Source organism: Podarcis gaigeae (genome assembly GCF_964106915.1).
Source record: "Podarcis gaigeae genome assembly, chromosome: 11".
Taxonomy (NCBI): Eukaryota; Metazoa; Chordata; class Lepidosauria; order Squamata; family Lacertidae; genus Podarcis; species Podarcis gaigeae.
In genome coordinates this window covers 19,604,417-19,620,227 of record NC_139687.1, presented here as the reverse complement: position 1 = coordinate 19,620,227, position 15,811 = coordinate 19,604,417, and the positions used below count along the sequence as shown (strand labels likewise).

General features: G+C 42.1%; 1 protein-coding gene across 2 annotated transcripts in view; it reads left to right on the top strand.

Annotated features, from left to right (window-relative positions):
- TNFAIP8 (TNF alpha induced protein 8) overlaps positions 1–15,811 on the top strand; it is a 41,279-nt gene that overhangs the window by 3,261 nt on the left and 22,207 nt on the right. The gene's annotated exons all lie outside the window — the stretch shown is intronic.

Genomic DNA, 15,811 nt, shown 5'->3' with positions numbered 1-15,811 from the left:
TCTGGTAGATACCGTAGTTCAGAACAATCTTGCCTTGCACCTTGTACCAGACTCCTGCCTTAAAACATCAGTGAAAGCACCCAAGTTAGAACCAAAAATTCTGCGTTGGCCAAAGTTATGTTTCCCTGCATGCCAGTAATCCAGAGCTCTGTATTTTCTTCACTTAAAAATAAAATACAATAGGAAAAGAAAAGAGTAGGTACAGTACTGATACTCCATATTCTTTGTCAAGGAAAGCTAAATTTTGTGACAGTGCAATTTTGTATACATTTGATTTGTGTATATTACCTTGCTTCCACTAGTCAGTGGAGGGACAAAACATTATATAAGCCTCTTGGTAACCAGAAATCTTGCTTACTGCTCTCTCATACCAGAGGTTTCACTAGGCATTATCCTTAGTGTTTCTAAAAAGAAAAAAGAGATTTTCAGGATGCTCAATTTTATATTCCTGTATGTATGTATGTAAATTTCTACACTGCCCTTTTCCCAAAGGTCACAGAGCAGTTTAAAATATAAAACACAAAATATATACCATAGTAACAAACAAAAATCATACCCCTCAGTATTAGCATTCCAGTATCCATCTCTGTACTTGTGAAATGTGATTTGTGAACTACCTGAATCTTTTAAGGACAATTCAAGAAAGAAAAAGACTTGGGGCAATGTAATGTGTGGCAATTGTAAGATAGGCAAACATTCCAGTAATACAGGTTGAGGAGTTTCTGGCCTGCTGCTTAGGGAAGAAGAAATGTCTGGAAAGGGTGTGAACAGCCTTATTTATATTTGAGATACAGGTAGCAATCATTCAGAAATCAGATTGAAGTTTTGCAAGTTTTGGATAGATTGGAATTATTTTTGATGTTGATAGGAGACAGATTGGACTCAATGACTCTCATGGTCCCTTCCTACTCTACAATTCTATGTTCTTGCCTGATCAACAAATCTATGGCTTAACACTCCCACAATTTGAGGCAATGTTCGGTCTAGTTGTCTTTCCAGCGACCATCTGGACAGCTCTCCTGACTGTTGACGGAAGTAGGTAGCATACTTCCCTATACCAGTATACTCTTCAGAAAAAATATTTCAGTTATTGTTGGAATTTCTGCCTTTACAACAGCAGTGATTAATTTGGAAACAACACATAATATTCAGCAGCAAATGTGTATTTGCTTCCATAGTGTGCATGTGACATGGAAAATGGGTCTTATATAAAGCCATGGGTGTTCATGCCATGTACATATGTAACCTTTTTGTGTACTTGTAAAATATTTTAGTATGTAAAGCAGCCATTAGCAGTCCTAGTGTATTCCAAGGTCTATTATCCTTACCACATGAACTTGCAGACATAATTATACATGCCACTGCCCAAAATGTGGTGAAGGGAGAAAAGTAAAATCTAAAATACATTACCATGATTTTAATAAGAATTGTATTTCCGGAGAGCCTGTTACAAGGGCAAATGGGTTTGGAAAAGTTATTGATCTTTCACTTCAATGGGGAGAAAATGAACAATGACCGATAGGTCAATACGCTTATGCTGGTGAAGCTCCATGTACATCATGTAGTAAGGAATTTGATAGGAAGCATTACCTTAAGTTGACCTTGGTAAGGAAGTTTATCTCATTTGAGGAACTGTATCCTTTGTTTTCAAAGGCTAAATTAGATGTGACTACGGCAGCCTCACCGTTCACATATCTGTTCCATTTTTGTATTTTCAAAAAGCACGATCTGGGTAATATTTAACACCAAAAAGAGTTGTATAGCTGACAGCTATACCCTCACATGCCTTATCTTCCCATAGCCCACTGCTAAGAGCCCTTTCCCCCCAACCTGGTGCACTTCTAGCATTCAGATGGTAAGCCCCTGGAGGGTGAGTGGGAGAAGATTCAGTTGTCTTTACATATGTACTGTACACTTTTTGCTGTAAATGTTAGCTCCCAGGTGATGTGCATAAACAACAAAAATGGATGGCTCAGTGAATCTAACAAAGCACTTTACAAGAAAAGAAAATACAAAAACCAATAAAATTAAACAGTAACAGAAAACATTGAATACTAAGACAAAGTTAAAACCTCCAGTGTCAAGTTAAAATTCATTCAAAGCCATGCTGCCTTAAAATACGTACGCTGTGTGTATGATGTAAACCAGGTTTTTCTTCACACATGTGTAAAGGCACTTCCTGTGTATGCGTGTTCATTCGTCTCAACACAATGTAGGATAGCAGAATTCTTGGGCAAAATCTCCTGTATGAATGGGACTACAAAATACTATGAAGTACAGAAGATTCTTTGTTTACTTCATTTTTCATTCTTCTGCATGCGCCTGTGTGCTGTACCATCTGGCACCTGTAGACCAGAAGATTGGATCTTGCTTCTGTTTGGGAGGAACAGCACCTTCATTTAGCAAGGTGGAACCCAGGAACTGTGCAGAAAGCCTAAAGTGTTGGGCTGTTTCCCAACATAACCATTTAATAAGAGGGTGTATGATGATTAATGTTAAAGAAATTTCTTCCTTACATGAGCATAATTGCTAAGTTCTTGTTCACAGCTTAGACTTTCAAGATGTTGAAAAGACAAGAGTGATGGGAGTGAGGAAACTTTACATCTGTAACCTGTGCTTATCTGGGCACCTCCTTAGTGCATCTTCTCTGGGCCCCAAGGAGTGTTCGGAGGTAATGAGACTCTTGGTGCTGTTTCAAGAGGTCTTTTCTGGTGGCTTCTTCAGCTACTGCATTCATTTAAAATGCTATTATGTATGGAGCAAGCTCTATGTGTAGCCTGTAGGTTTCAGCTAAAACTCTCCCCATCACTGATCATTGGAAACTGGCCAAAGCCTCTTGTTGTGACATTCATCCACAAGTCCCCAACCAGTTTAGACCAATGGGCACATTCAGATTTTTCAGTGAGATCCATGGGCAGTATATTCACTAGCCAAACAAGTCGGAAATTACTACACCCACATCTTGCCATACAGGCAAGCAGGTAATATTAACACAGTTAAAGGGCACACTACAGCCAGCCAAAAGCACTTAAGAGCATGAAAGCATGATGATGTGTAGCCTGGTAATGAGGGAGGCATCATCTGGAAAGAATCCAGAGGGCTGAATAGAGAGGCCTAGGAGGCTGATTTTGGTCCAGGGTCCCCCACCTCATCCTAAATGATCCTAGCCACCTGCCTTTGGTACTAGGGGAGGCTTCACTTAGCAGTGTGGGGTGCATTGGTGCTTTTCTTTTCCTTAGTATGACTAAACATATAGCTGCATTGGGGTTCTCCCCCCCCCCCCAATTGTTGACTTTTATATTAAATTTGAATTTTCCACCTGAATGTTAATGGTGCTATATCTAAGATGGAGGAAAAACAAAAATATAATTTTCATTATAGAAACATGAATCGTAGAGACAAGTGGAATACATTTTCATAATGGTGTCTGTATTTCATATTGTCATCTAATCTTCTGTCTACGCTTACAGCAGTGCAAACCGGGCTTTCTTTGCATAGCTCCTTATTTAGATTTGCATAGCAGGTTCTGGAACTAGTTTGTGGATGAGCTGTGCAAATGAATTAAGCATATAATTCAATTGGTGTATGCAAAGAGAGTTAGTGGGAGGCTTTCATTCTGAATATGGAGGAGGCCTTTGTCTAAACTGAACATGGTATGGTGGTAGCAAAAGAAGAATGCCATTTCATGAATGAGAAAAGTTACTGGACATTAAGGTTTGACTTTGTTAATATAGAGCACTTTATTTTCATCATCTGATACTGGTGAGTGGCAAGAAGCATAACCAAGCTATAGAAGTATATAACACTAAGCCATGGTTTGTTAAACTATGGCTTTTTTCATCATCTGAACTCTGCCCAGAGGCTTAACTATGCTTTATTAATGTCCAGCGAACTGCAGTATGAAGCAATAGTTTGTTCTTAAGAACAAACTTTGACTATGTTTTAACAATGGCTTAGTGTTCTGTCCTTAACTACGATTTGTTTGCTGCCTTGCCAAATTCACTTGCCTCTTCAAGAACCTGTGCAATGGAGATACCACAACACCACCCAGTGCAGGATGAAAGTGAGTGCCTTCAAAAAGAAGTCAAGAAAATTGCCACACGAAATACTCAGTTGTATTCCTTTGTATTCCAGTACCATGGTGATTCCTTTCTATGATAAGCTGGCAGCCATCCTTTTAGACCAGAGAGCCGTATGTCCTTTAGCATATTGCCCTCCAGATGCTTTGGACTAAAACTCCTAGCATGACTCCAAAGTGGCAAAGTTTTCAGTTTATTGAATGAGCCTGGGAAGCAAAATAGTGTCCCATCCAATGGTGGATTGATGCTCTGCCCCATGGAGGCCATGTGCTAAAGAGCAGGGGCAGGGCAGAGGCAGTAGACTAGTGGTCCAGGCAAAATGGGCATTGCCACATTTCCACTAGGAAAGACAGCAAGGCCCCTAAGAGCAAAAGAAAGCTTGTTAGTACCCTGGAGAGTTCACTTTGGCCAGTTCAGACTAGGACTTTCTCTGGGAGAGCTGTGGTCTCAGTAGCATGCTGATGCCTTTTAAGGACTCCTGAAGGCTAGCTGGCCTAACCCACCACATAGCCCCTATTTCCTCTGAGGAGCTGTTCTTAAAAGACCATTGTCTTTTTCTGTAACCACTGGCTTCTATGGCATGGAGGTGATGAGGGATGATTTAGAGGGGCATCAACTGAGCTGGAGGGGTCCAGTGGTCAGAGAACACAGAAGAAAATTGGGAGGCTGCAGTAGGAATGGGGTGTGGGCTTACCCTCTTTTTACCTGTTGTTAGAAAAGGGAGTGTGGAGAAGTGAGGAGCACTGAATTTTACATTATTCAAAATAATGAGTCAAATACTTCTGAGCTTTAAAGGACAATAAACACATTCATATTTTATTGCATTATAAACTGCATAATTTTCTTAATAAAGAATACTTTATTAGACTAATATAATATAATACATAAATTAAAATAAATCTTCAAAGAATCAGGAAGTTATGAGCCATGACAAAATGACATATTGTGTCTTTGTCCTTTTTTCTGTTCAATTAATCTATTTTCAGCTTAGTAGTAGATTTTCTTCATGTTTTTGCCTAGTATTTAATGCATCCATGTGCATATCAGTGTCTTTTCTTTGAATAATTGGGAAATAGCTTTGTGCTGCAGATGGAAATAGAGCTATTTGAATACTTAGTTAACACATAATAACCTAAACAACAAACAAGTTAGACTGACTGCTAGAAAGGTTTCCCAGAATAAACAGGCAAAAAAGTAGTGAAGTTGTTGAAAGAATTACATGAACTGTATGTGAAATAACATTTTGCCCCCTAGTCAAAAATTCACAGAATGAATGGGGGAAATCACTGTGGTTTACTTGCAGTGTGGTTGCTCTAACAAAGGAAGGCTCTTTGATTCCAGCAGAGGTTGTTGTCAGCCAAAAAGGAAAGGAGGCTATTTTCACCAATTTGTACTCCTCCTCACACCATTTCCCATGCTGTTCTAAAGGAACTGCCAAACTTCTGGAGAAGGTTTTGGGAGGTGATCAGTGCTACTAAAGGAAGGGTGAAAATCAGATTCCTTCTCTCTTCCACTGATAAAACCTCTGCTGGAACAAAGAGTCTTCTGCCATGGTAGAAGCTTTCTGATTATTTTATGTGTTGGAGCTTTTGCCTTTATATTACATGAACTCCAGCTTTTGTGTAAGCTGCTACAAGTGGTCTGCATGTCAAGCACCCCTAATCCCCCTGGCTTTATGTTAGGCCTTGCATTGTCCAGACCCTTTGTTTATTTATTTATCTACTTTTGTTGATCGTGTTTTTCCACTGGCTGATGCTAGAGGGTAGTTTTTGCAGAGAGATAAACTGGGAAAGGCAAACAATATAGAGCTTACCAGTGTGTATCTATGTATATGCCAGAGGGATGAACATCATCTATTGATACTAAGAGAAATGCTGTAGTTGCATACTTTCCAAATGAGGTCAGAGAAGCGAATCGTGCTTTCTCTCTTTGATTTTACTGCTCTGTAATTAGTGTTCTGCCCTCCATGTTGCCATTTGTCTGTCAGGTATTCCTTTAACATTGAGTGTGTCTAGCACTTTCGCTATGCAGCTTTCGGCAAATACTGAAGATGCAACTCTTTACCCTGGTCTTTGACACCTTACATGTGTATTTTCAGGATCCACCCTATTCATGCAACTTGTGATTTGTTTTAAGTATTTATATGTCTGAATTTTAAATTATTGCAGCAGCAGCCCTCCTAGACTTGTTCGTGAAGGATGGGTAATAAATTACATAGTCTAGAAAAGTAGTATGCAAATAAAGTGACAGTGACCCAGTTTGAATGTCATGCTAAACCATGGTTTATTGTCATGTACTGTGCTTTTTAAGCAAAAAAGGTGCCTTTACTCACCATAAAATTGTTACAGTAAGTGCCACACTTTTAACATGGGGGGGGGGAGATGTGGATACTGCGTACCCTTGAGTACCCGCAGAAATAATAATAATAGTAGTAGTAGTAGTAATTTGTTTATACCCCGCCCATCTGGCTGGGTTTCCCCAAACACTCTGAGCGGCTTCCAACCAACTATTAAAAACAATACAGCATCAGACATTAAAACCTTACTCAAACAGGGGTGCCTTCAGTTGTGTTTTAAAAGTAAAATAGTTGTTTATTGGCTTGACATCAGCTGGGAGGGCGTTCCACAGGGCAGGTGCCACTACTGAGAAGGCCCTCTGCCTGGTTCCCTGTAACCTGTAAAAAAGCATGGGTTATGTACATGCAGTGGCATAGCGTGGGTTGTCAGCACCCGGGGCAAGGCAAGTAATTTGCACCCCCTAACCCGTGGATTTGTGCCCCCTAACCCGTGGATTTGCGCCCCCTAACCCTAACCCCCAGATGTTGCGCCCGGTGCGGCCGGCCCCCCCTACACCCCCCACGCTACGCCACTGTGTACATGAGCTACAGCAAACTCCAGACTTCTTAGCTCCCCACCTCTCTTCCTGCCATATTGTTGGGTGAAGGAATTTAAACAAGCCAACTTCATAATCCATAGCTTGTTAAACCATACTCCCCAGTTTGAAAGAGATGAGACGCTATTGCTTAAAAAAAGTGAAAGTAAAAGCTTCACATAAAGCATAGGAACTTGGGAAGCTGTCTTAAACTGTGTCAGAACTATGGTTCATCCAGTTCAGTATAGTCCACACTGACTGGCAGCAGCTCTCTAAGGAGTTCAGAGTTCAGGTCTATCCCAGCCCTACCTGGAGATGCCAAGAATTGAGCTTGGGACTTTCTGTATGCTGAGCAAACACTCTACCACTGAACCTCACTGTGGCTCATGTGTGACTTTTTGTGATGTGCAAATGTGGCCAATGAGAACCTTTTAGTAGGACCAGCATTCTAAGTGGTCCTAACAAAGGTAGAGGCGAGCTTTTGTGTGTTTTTGACTCCTGACTTCAAATTAAGCTCAATATAAATAAGAGTTTGCAATGAGAAATGTATAAACAGTAAATTGTATTGGTTATGATTTCTGAACAATAACATAACACATAGGTGCCTATTTGTGTGGTTTGCATTTGTGTACAAAGTATAAGTCAAGAGATAATACCTCATTTGTAAGAACAGTTAATATCTCAATTTATTTTCTTGAATGCTCAGGGACCCAAATGCCCCTCCCCTATTAATGGGCCAGTTTAAAGTGTGTGTTAGTGCTCAAAAGACCACTAAAATCCAAATGTTATAATGCAACAATTCTAGTCTTGCTCTTTTTTGTTGTTGAATCATTGTACTTTAAGAAACACTTTTACAGCAGGATCCTTGAAATCATTAGATGAGTTTACAAAACACATCACTCCTCTATGTTTTCACTCCTGTCTTTCCTGTGTTCTTAAGAGTCTTTATGACTCTCCCTTTTAATGTTTTCAGAATTCACTCTGTGACTATTAGATGTTTGAGCAGTGATACTAGGGGAACACCCATGTTGTAACATGACTCATATTTGTTCTTATTTGCAAGGAGGCTTAAATTCAGTTGTGTCATTCCTACTACTTGGGATGCATTTGCTTATTGTTGTTGAGCAAGAACTGTGATTGCATTCCAGCTTACTACATCAGTTTCCACTTAAGATAAATGCCATGGCCATGGTTGCATCAATACTAGGCTGTTCTCTAACTGGGAACAATCAAATATTGCATCTTATCACTAGGTATATAATTCTGCAGAATAATTTAGAATAATGTTTCATCTCAATCCAGATAATATGGAAATGTTGACAAAGTTTCATCAGTTTGATCAGAGATTTGCCTGTTCTGTTCACACTCTCTCCACTATTAATGATAACGTATGCAGCTTGTGTTTGCTTCTAGTTGTAGAATTGCATATCCTGGTGGCTGCTAAAGCTGAAGTGCCTTAAGTACTTCAGATTGATGCACCAGTGCACCAGCTGGTACAGTAGAAGGCAGAGTCTTCTGGCCTCTTCCATATATGCTTTGCTTCTCCCCAAGCCTTAAACGATTAGGGCTGAACAGTCAGGGTAAGGAAAGTTTTTTATCTAGGGAGACATACAGAGGTGGGTGAAAGTATATAAGTGGGAGAGAAGGGCTAATTACATCAAAGCCCTTTGCCCCTCTGCTTTGACTGCTGCACTTCAGAATCTGGGAGTGCCTATCAGCTGTTCTCGTGGCCTGGTGGTAGTGGTGGTGATGTTAAATGATGGGTCTGTCCAGAATAAAACATCCATCATCCAGAGTCTGATCATGAAAGAGGGAGCCTGCTTGGCATATGTAGCTGAGACCTGGGCAGATGAGTTTTTGTGGTGTTGGAGAAAGCTTTCACTGTGGTTTTGGGGGACTTCAGTATGCATGCTTTTCACACAATTACTCCTCACCATCACTGTTAAGTATGTATGTCACCTTGGTACTCCAGTGACCTATTGATAATAAAACAGGAGGGCTACAGGCACTCCAAAATCTAGTATCCAGACTTGAAATTTTATGCATCCCCATCCCTAGCTGCTTTTGTGTATCTCCAGCTGTGAAATCACCTATGCATGAATAAAGGGAAAGGCTGTGTGTCTAACAAATATCTGAGAAGCATTGCGAGCCTGTTTAAAAAGTGATGATTGGACTGAGTTTGAAATACTGTGCTATACAGAAGCACAGTAAGGTAGCTTCCCTGAGGAGTTTTGAAGCTAAACATCTAGAAAAATAAGTACCACCTTTTATTTCTTTGTTGACTAAACATATACTTTGTTTGCTGCTCAGATGTATTTGTTTGCACTGTGCATAAGCTTTGTTACATGGCTATTGGAATAATCTGGTTTGAACAAGAAGAAAGCAGAATCCTAAGGTCAAATGTAACAGCTGCAAAATAGCTTTTCTCTCTGGTTTTTAGCACACTTGGATTCAAACCATTTGGGATGTGGTATCGATACTAATAACAAACTTAGGAAGTCTCTCAAACTGTATATAGGAAAGACGATTAAATTTTGACTTTTCTTCTGATACTACTATAGAGTAGTATTCAATGCTAGTCCTACTTTGAGTAGACCCATTGAAGTTAATATGTATGACTAATTTAGGTTCACTAATTTCCATAGGTGTACTCTGGGAATGTTTTAGTTGAATGCAATCCATAGTAACTTGTGTCAAAGTTTCTAATTCTTCTCTCCTGTCTTTTAGTGAATGTGGCCATAAAAGAAATTGATATTTATGTTCATGGATTTGTGTGATTATGTGGATTGCCTCCAATAACCTTGTTGAAAATTAATCGTTTTAACTGATATACACCCCCCCAAACTTGTGTAAAATTCTTGTGAAGTTTTAATGCTTCTAATGGTTGTGTTCAAACCAGCAGCAAACTTATTCCTGTGTAAAAGGATATGGTTTCTTAGTGATCAAGTGCCATCTAGTGCCATGTTGATACAACTACATTTTCTAAAGCTTGAACCAAATTTAGAATAGATAAGAATTCCTTAATTGAGGTCTGTTCACACAGTTTTAAACTGAGTCCAGATTACTGAATTATGGATTTATCTTGGGGAAAATAACTAGATCAAATCTGTAACATTAATTCTATCTAATTTCATATGGGATTCATACACAGATACTACTGCATGGCAAAATTCTTTTGAAGATAAAAGCAGGCTTTCAAGAGAGAGGCAGGTGCCATGTGTGTTTAAGGTTTTAAAATGAGTGAGTGCAAAAAGTAGCTGCTTGCTTCCAGGCCATTATTAGATGTCCTCTGTATTTTAGTATGCAGTTTAGATGACCTGTTTTGCATACATGCATTGCAAATGAACTTTCATTTCGCCTTATCACACATCTGTGGAAGGCAGGAACCAATTACGTTGGTTTTGAGCATATTAAAACCAATAGCTGTATGGGAATTCAACTTTTCCTTGAATAAAGCATCCTAAAAATGTCTTCTTTTTTGTAAAACCCAGGAGTTGTGAAGCTTCAAGTTCCTGTAGAACTCTTGCAGGGAGGTGGGGCCGATTTGGATGGTCTGCCCCCGCCACTTAATGGATCCAAATGGTTTCCAAAGAGTGGGAGGGGATGCTTTATTCCATGTTGATGGCCTGTGGGAGCAGGGGCGGGGCGGGAGAGTGCTAGAGTCCTGTCTAGTGAAGTTGTGTGGGATCAATTCCAATCTGTTACCACTGAGGATGTGGACAGGCTTCTTGGACGAATGAAACCAGCCACCTGTCTCCTTGATCCTTGCCCATCCTGGCTTATAAAAGCTAGCCGGGAAGGGCTGGGCGATGGGCTTTGCGGGGTGGTGAATGCTTCTCTCTGTGAGGGAGCCTTCCCAGACCTGCTGAAAGAGGCAGTCATTAAACCACTTCTTAAAAAAAATATCTCTAGACCCGGCCAATATGGCTAACTATTACCCAGTCTCAAATATTCCATTCTGGGGCAAGGTGACTGAGCGAGTGGTTGCTGAACAACTCCAGGCACGCCTGGAAGAAGCAGACCATTTGGATCCCTTCCAGTCAGGATTCAGGCCTCATCATGGGACTGAAACTGCCTTGGTCGCACTGGTCTCCGGTTGGCTAGGGACAAAGGTGAGAGCTGTTTCCTAGTTCTGCTGGATCTCTCAATGGCTTTTGATACCATCAACCATAACATCAACCGTCTAGAGGGGCTGGGAGCTGGGGGCACTGTCATACAGTTGTTTCGCTCCTTCCTCCTGGGCCGTGTTCAGAAAGTGGTGTTGGGGGATGAATGTTCAGACCCCTGGGCTCTCACTTGTGGGGTGCCTCAGGGTTCTGTCCTCTTCCCCCATGCTTTTCAACATCTACATGCAGCCGCTGGGAGAGATCATCAGGGGGTTTGGGCTGGGTGTTCATCAGTATGCGGATGATACCGAGCTCTACCTCTCTTTCAAATCAGAAACAGTGAACGCGGTTGTCAGAGCTGCCTCTAGGTCCCAGCTCACAGAGGACCAACGCCAGGTTGATGTAATGTACAAAAGTCTTTATTGAAGTTTAGTTTCCATTTCAACGCCAGAGCGTGCAGCCCTACGTCTTAGACCTTAGATCGGCGAAGTCCCGTCTGAATCACCTCCCCTTCCGCACCAGTTTAAGATCCTAGCCCTGCTCCACCTTCTGCGCTGTTCTCTTCTCCTCTGGGTCCTCCTGCCCACCGGGACATTGCCCTTTCTGGACTCCTCCGACGCTGAGTCGCTCAGCTCCTCCCCCTGCCTCCGGCGGGCTTTAGGACCCGGTTCCCAATCCTCATTCTCTGCTGTCCCGCGCTCCTGTACATTTGAACTTGTTTCTCGCGCCAACCCAGTGACCTTTCTCCTAACCGTTACACTGCTTCTATCACTGCTTCCCTCTTCCGTGACACTGGCCGGATCTGACCTCCCCTCCGTTGCCTGACTCTCCGATGGAGGCGTGGTCAGCTCTGCCTCGTCTCCTCTCCCTGGTGGGGAAAGCACTGGCCCCGATACCTGGGACTCTTCCCCCCCACTCTGCTCTGGTGGGGAAGCTGGTCCTGATTTCCAACTACTGCTCTGGGAGTCCCTGCTGCCCCCTTGCTCCTGGGGCGTTCCCCTTGGGAACCCCCTGCCCCTGGCCACTGGCGCCCCCTTTTGTGAATCTTCCGATTCGCTGGAGAGGCTCATGGAATCCCTCGGACCACTGTCCCCTCCTACGCTCCCCTCGGATTCCTCCCCCTCGCTCTCCATCTCCCCTCTTCCCTGTGCCTCTGCTCCTGAGCCCCTGACAGCGGTGAAGGTCCTGTGTGAGTGTCTGGAGGTAGTTGGAGGATGTATGGCGGCTAACAGATTGAGGTTGAATCCTGACAAGACAGAAGTACTGTTTTGGGGGGACAGGAGGCAGGCAGGTGTGGAGGACTCCTTGGTCCTGAATGGGGTAACTGCCCCTGAAGGACCAAGTGTGCAGCCTGGGAGTCATTTTGGACTCACAGCTGTCCATGGAGGCACAGGTCAATTCTGTGTCCAGGGCAGCTGTTTACCAACTCCATCTGGTACGCAAGCTGAGACCCTATCTGGCGGTGGACTGTCTTGCCAGAGTGGTGCATACTCTAGTTATCTCTCGCTTGGATTACTGCAATGCACTCTATGTGGGGCTATCTTTGAAGGTGACCCAGAAACTGCATCTAATCCAGAATGTGGCAGCTAGACTGGTGACTGGGGGTGGCCGCTCAGACCACATAACACCGGTCTTGAAAGATCTACATTGGCTCCTAGTACGTTTCCGAGCACAATTCAAAGTGTTGGTGCTAACATTTAAAGCCCTAAACGGCCTCGGTCCAGTATACCTATAGGAGTGTTTCCATCCCCGTCATTCTGCCAGGACACTGAGGTCCAGTGCTGAGGGCCTTCCTGTGGTTCCCTCACTGCAAGAAGCCAGGTTACAGGGAACCAGGCAGAGGGCCTTCTCGGTAGTGGCACCTGCCTGGTGGAACACACTCCCACCAGATGTCAAAGAGAATAACAACTACCAGACTTTTAGAAGACATCTGAAGGCAGCTCTGTTTAGGGAAGTTTTTAATGTTTAACAGACCACTGTATTTTAAAATTTTGTTTAAAGCTTCCCAGAGTGGCTGGGGTGTAAATAATAAATTATTATGTTTATGATTATTACTACTACACAAAATACTGAACCATAGGGCTTGGAAGTTTGTCAACCTTAGTAGGAAAAGAGGCTGACATGTCATGGTCTGTTACTGTGCACTACAGTGTCGATGTATTGCCACTCTCAGCTGCATTACCTACAGTGCAATCCTATACATGTATACGCAAGAAGTGCCGTGAATTCAATAGTGCTTATTCCCACTGTGCCCAGAACATCCTATGCTTTCCAGCAAGAGTGAGGCTCTAGCATGCAGAGTTGGAGGCTAAGAAAGGGGGGAAAGTGAGAAAACTTGCAGTGTGGTTAACTGGTTTTGAAGGAAGGAAGGAGGAGGAGCTGGTGAAAGAAATGGATGGTTTGAGCCTCCTTTGAAGAGGGGGCATTAAAGGAACTTAGGAGAAATCCAGTATTTTTAATATGAGCACTGATAAACTGGAAATAAAGGGGAAGCAGGGTGAGGGAAGCTGTTAAAGGAGGGATTAAAGAAACTGACAGTTTGTGGAGTGGGGAAAGGGGTGAAACGAGATGGGAAGATGAAATTGTGGATGGGTAAAACTATTTTGAGGTGCATGTGGAAGTGAAAATATAAAAGCCATCTCTGCTTATACATAGATCAGCGATTTCTGCCTAAAATAAAACATAAACCACCATTGGATGTTCCTAAAAAGATAGTCTATAAATAATTGTATGACTAAGAACAAATTTATAAAATAAAATGGAGAGTCTAAATCAGGTTGCCTCCAAAGCCAATATCTGTTCCTAATTATTGGAATTCCCTGCCACAAGGAAATTGCTGTGACAAAAGATTAGATAGAAGTGTCAGTAATTGCTCATCAATTATACCTATTTCTGTCTCTATTGACCACCATTTTGTTATCAACTCTGCTCCTTCACTGCCATTTTATGAGTCATGGGCCAGCTCAAGTGAGCCCTAGGAGGGAATTTTGAGGACTGCTGGACCTTATTGATCAAAAGGAGATCTTTGAACTGAGGTCAGAAACATACTGGAAAACAATAGGGATATTTCAACAGTGGCAAAATGTTAATTGTGGAAAACCCCTGTTTGAAGTTTCTTTGTGAACACTTAAAAGGCAGCCCTATTTGTCATGAATTAAAAACTATCCAGTCTGGATGTTACCAAAGCAAGACAAGGCCAGATTCAAAAGCACTCCCAAGCTTTGAACTTGCTGTTACAGGAAAAATACAGCACTCTTTAAAAAAACAAAAAAAAAGTTAAATATTGTTCCGTTGCTCAAGTAAATTCTCTACCAACATAACTTAGATTTTTCTGTTTTTCTGTTTTGCTTGTTTTCATTAACAGTATTTAATGCTCAAGTGATTGGTAACTCGCCAGTTGCTTGTTTGAGTTGACAGGGCACAGGGAGAGCTTCTTCACATGTAGTCTAACAATCACCTCGGGCACTGTTGGTACGAACAGTGCCTCTTCCACAAGAGACCAATACATCTCATGGCAATTACCATGACTGACACAATTGCAGCAGCCTTTGGTCTTACAAAGCACCACAAAAGCCTATTGAAGAAGACACTTAGGTTGTGCAGAGTTGTTGCAAGAAGAAAGCGCAACATTATTATTGATCTTGTCATCCTGAACTGTAACATTAAAACAATTTACCTAGGACCTACTTCAGTAGAAGCAATTTCAAAACAAAAGCATAAAACTTTTAAGCAACTTAAGAATAGGCTAATTACAGAGCTATGTCACTATCAGAAAAGCTGGTAGTTCATACAACAGTAAAGGTTTAATATTCAACGTTGTAATTTTATGTTGTGAACCACCTTGAGACCTGCAGATGAAGGGCAGTATACAAATTTAATAAGTAATAGTAGTAGTAGTAGTTGTAGTAGTACAGATGCCTCCCTAAATGATGGTTAAGGAAACCGAATTATGATTCTGTATCATGTCTGAACTGATGAACCTTTGCTTGCAATTGGACACCATAGTTTGAAGTGGGGTTGGAAACTATGGTTCACACTCAATTTGAGCCAGTTGAAACAGGGCTCCAAGTACCTTGAGAACCATGAACATACCTGCCTGTCCAGAGTACTTGACCCACCTGTGGTGGCTCCACACTTGCATGTGGGGACATAATATGTGAATGCTGTTCACATACATACACTAAAACCTTCCAGTTGATTTCCTAAATGAAATCTGGTATATGCATAGGCATAATATCATACACATGCTCGACCATGCACATAGTGAGACTCGAGTGGTGCTTGCATGCTGTCTGGGTGAGGTGGGCAGGCAAGCTTGTTCTCCCTTCTCTATCCAGTAGATGAGGCAGGTGTGTATCATCTAAACCAGCCCCAAGATTTGGTATACAGTGGTACCTCGGGTTACATACACTTCAGGTTACATACGCTTCAGGTTACAGACTCCGCTAACCCAGAAATATTACCTTGGGTTAAGAACTTTGCTTCAGGATAACAGAAATCGTGCAGCGGCAGCGCAGCGGCAGCAGGAGGCCCCATTAGCTAAAGTGGTGCTTCAGGTTAAGAACAGTTTCAGGTTAAGAACAGACCTCCAGAACGAATTAAGTTCTTAACCCGAGGTACCACTGTAATGGCTCCGAAACCACAGTTGCAGACATTGTTTCCATATGCTTCTGCCCTTTGAATTTAGGAAAGCTAAAGGGCAGAATGTCAAAGGTACTGCAAGTCATGGTTTTCCTTGTACATTTGGAAGCACAA